Source organism: Lampetra fluviatilis, unplaced genomic scaffold (assembly GCF_964198595.1).
Source record: "Lampetra fluviatilis unplaced genomic scaffold, kcLamFluv1.1 SCAFFOLD_1167, whole genome shotgun sequence".
Taxonomy (NCBI): Eukaryota; Metazoa; Chordata; class Hyperoartia; order Petromyzontiformes; family Petromyzontidae; genus Lampetra; species Lampetra fluviatilis.
Window position 1 is genome coordinate 23,884 of NW_027621455.1, and position 4,148 is coordinate 28,031.

Consider the following 4,148-nt stretch of genomic DNA (forward strand, 5'->3'; position numbering starts at 1 on the left):
TCACTCACTCACACACACACACTCACTCACACACCCAGTCACTCACTCAGTCACTCAGTCACTCACCCAGTCACACACTCACTCAGTCACTCAGTCACTCACACACACACACACATTCACTCACACACCCAGTCACTCACTCAGTCACTCAGTCACTCACCCAGTCACACACTCACTCAGTCACTCAGTCACTCACACACACATTCACTCACACACCCAGTCACTCATTCAGCCACTCATTCACTCAGCCACTCACTCACTCGGCCACTCACCCACTCACCCACCCACTCACAAAGCCACTCACTCACTCACCCACTCACTCACTCACTCACCCACTCACCCACCCACTCACAAAGCCACTCACTCACTCACCCACTCACCCACTCACCCACCCACAACGAGACACAGAAGCAGGAGGTACAAAACGCGCAGAGATTTAATTTGACCGTCAACGTTAAATACACGCAGAGTCTCCCAGAGGAGAGACTCGGTGGGTGAGTGGGTGAGTGAGTGATTGAGTGGGTGGGTGGGTGAGTGGGTGAGTGGGTGAGTGAGTGGGTGAGTGGGTGAGTGGGTGAGTGGGTGGGTGAGTGAGTGGGTGAGTGGGTGGGTGAGTGAGTGAGTGGGTGGGTGGGTGAGTGGGTGGGTGGGTGGGGGTGAGTGGGTGAGTGGGTGGGTGAGTGGGTGAGTGGGTGGGTGAGTGAGTGGGTGAGTGGGTGGGTGAGTGAGTGAGTGGGTGGGTGGGTGAGTGGGTGGGTGGGTGAGTGGGTGAGTGGGTGGGTGAGTGGGTGAGTGGGTGGGTGGGTGAATGGGTGAGTTGGTGAGTGAGTGGTTGAGTGAGTGAGTGGGTGAGTGCGTGGGTGAGTGAGTGGGTGAGTGAGTGGGTGAGTGAGTGGGTGAGCGAGTGAGTGGGTGAGTGGGTGAGTGGGCGCGTGAGTGAGTGAGTGAGTGGGTGGGTGAGTGGGTGAGCGAGTGAGTGGGTGAATGGGTGAGTGGGTGAGTGGGTGAGTGGGTGGCTGAGCGAGTGAGTGAGTAGGTGAGTGAGTGAGTGAGTAACTGACTGAGTGAGTGACTGAATGAGTAACTGACTGAGTGACTGACTGCCTGAGTGACTGAGTGAGTGGGTGAGTGAGTGACTGAGTGAGTAACTGACTGAGTGAGTGACTGAATGAGTAACTGACTGAGTGACTGACTGACTGACCGCCCGACTGTCTGCCTGACTGAGTGAGCGTCTAGTATCGGTATTTGGTGGAGTAATCTTTGGGCGACACCACCAACCCCCGGCCCTTGCGAGCTCCGCGGTAGACCGTCTCCACGATGTCCACCATCTCCTGCTTATCCTCCAGCGCCCAGTTGATCTTGTTGTTGTTCCCCGTGCCCAGGTCGATCATGATGTGCTTGTTCCTGAGGGAGGGCGCGGCGAGGGATGAGAGGTGGATTGCTCACTCAGTCACTCAGACACTCGGTCAGTCGGTCAGTCAGTCAGTCACTCAGTCAGTCACTCAGTCACTCACACACCCACCCACTCACTCACTCACTCAACCACTCAGTCAGTCACTCACTCAGCCACTCAGTCACTCACTCACTCAGCCACTCAGTCACTCACTCACTCAGCCACTCAGTCAAGTCACTCACTCAGTCACTCAGTCAGTCACTCAGCCAGTCACTCAGTCACTCAGTCAGTCAGTCAGTCACTCAGTCACTCACCCACCCACTCACTCACTCACACACCCACCCACTCACTCACTCACTCACCCACTCAGTCAGTCACTCACTCACTCAGCCACTCAGTCACTCAGCCACTCAGTCACTCACTCAGCCACTCACTCACTCAGACACTCACTCACTCACTCAGCCACTCACTCAGACACTCACTCAATCACCCACTCACTCACTCACTCACCCACCCACTCACTCACTCACCCACTCACTCCACCCACCCACCCACTCACTCACCCACCCACCTCACCCACTCAGTCAGTCACTCACTCACTCAGCCACTCAGTCACTCAGCCACTCAGTCACTCACTCAGCCACTCACACTCACTCAGACACTCACTCACCCACCCACCCACCCACCCACCCACCAACCCACTCACCCACTCACTCACCCACTCACCCACTCACTCACCCACTCACCCCACCCACCCACCCACTCACCACCACCCACCCACTCACCCACCCACCCACCCACCCACCCACTCACTCACTCACCCACCCACTCACCCACACACTCACTCACCCAACCACCCACCCACTCACTCACCCACCCACTCACCCACCCACTCACCCACCCACCCACACCACACACTCACCCACTCACCCACCCACCCACCCACCACCCACCCACCCACCCACTCACTCACCCACCCACCCACCCACCCACCCACTCACCCACTCACCCCACCCACTCACCCACCCACCCCCCCACCCACCCACTCACCCACCCACTCACCCACTCACTCACCCACCCACCCAGCCACTCACCCACCCCACCCACCCAGCCACTCACCCACTCACTCACCCACTCACCACCCACTCACCACCCACTCACCCACCCACCCACCCACTCACTCACTCACACACCCACCCACTCACTCACTCACTCACCCACTCAGTCAGTCACTCACTCACTCAGCCACTCAGTCACTCAGCCACTCAGTCACTCACTCAGCCACTCACTCCAGACACTCACTCACTCAGCCACTCACTCAGACACTCACTCACTCACCTACTCACTCACTCACCCACCCACCCACCCACCCACCAACCCACTCACCCACTCACTCACCCACTCACCCACTCACCCACCCACTCACTCACCCACCCACTCACTCACCCACCCACTCACTCACTCACCCACCCACCCACCCACTCACTCACTCACCCACCCACTCACCCACCCACTCACTCACCCAACCACCCACCCACTCACTCACCCACCCACTCACCCACCCACTCACTCACCCACCCACTCACCCACTCACCCACTCACCCACCCACCCACCCACCACCACTCACCCACCCACCCACCCACCCACTCACCCACCCACCCACCCACCCACCCACTCACCCACTCACCCACTCACTCACCCACCCACCCACCCACTCACCCACCCACTCACTCACCCACCCACCCACTCACCCACTCACCCACCCCACTCACTCACCCACTCACTCACTCACCCACCCACCCAGCCACTCACCCACCCACCCACCCAGCCACTCACCCACCCACCCACCCAGCCACTCACCCACTCACCCACCCACCCACCCACCCACTCACCCACTCACCCACCCACTCACACCACCCACTCACCCACTCACCCACTCACTCACCCACTCACTCACTCCACCCACTCACCCACCCACTCACCCACCCACTCACCCCTCTCACTCACCCACCCACCCACTCACCCACCCACCCACTCACCCACCCACCCACTCACTCACCCACCCACCCACTCACCCACCCACTCACCCACCCACCCACTCACCCTCTCACTCACCCACCCACTCACTCACTCACTCACTCACTCACCCACCCACCCACCCACTCACCCTCTCACTCACCCACCCACCCACTCACCCACCCACCCCACTCACCCCACCCACCCACCCACTCACCCACTCACCCACCCACTCACCACCCACCCACCCACTCACCCACCCACCCACCAACCCACTCACCCACCCACCCACTCACCGAATCACCAACCCACTCACTCACCCACTCACCCACCCCACTCACTCACCCACCCACCCACCCACTCACCCACTCACTCACTCACCCACCCACCCACTCACTCACCAACTCACCCACTCACTCACCCACCCCACCCACTCACCCCACTCACCCACTCACCCACCCACTCACCCTCTCACTCACCCACTCACTCACCCACCCACCCACCCACCCACTCACCCACCCACTCACCCACCCACTCACCCACTCACCCACTCACTCACCCACCCACCCACTCACCCACCCACTCACTCACTCACTCACTCACCCACCCACCCACACCACCCACCCACTCACCCACCCACCCACCCACCCACCCACTCACCCACCCACCCACTCACCCACCCACTCACTCACTCACCCACCCACCCACCCACCCCACCCACTCACCCACCCACTCACC

General features: G+C 60.5%; 1 pseudogene; it reads right to left on the reverse strand.

Annotated features, from left to right (window-relative positions):
* Positions 1-735: 735 nt before the first annotated feature.
* Positions 736-1,441, reverse strand: LOC144955274 (thioredoxin-like protein 4A pseudogene; annotated as a pseudogene).
* Positions 1,442-4,148: the final 2,707 nt, after the last annotated feature.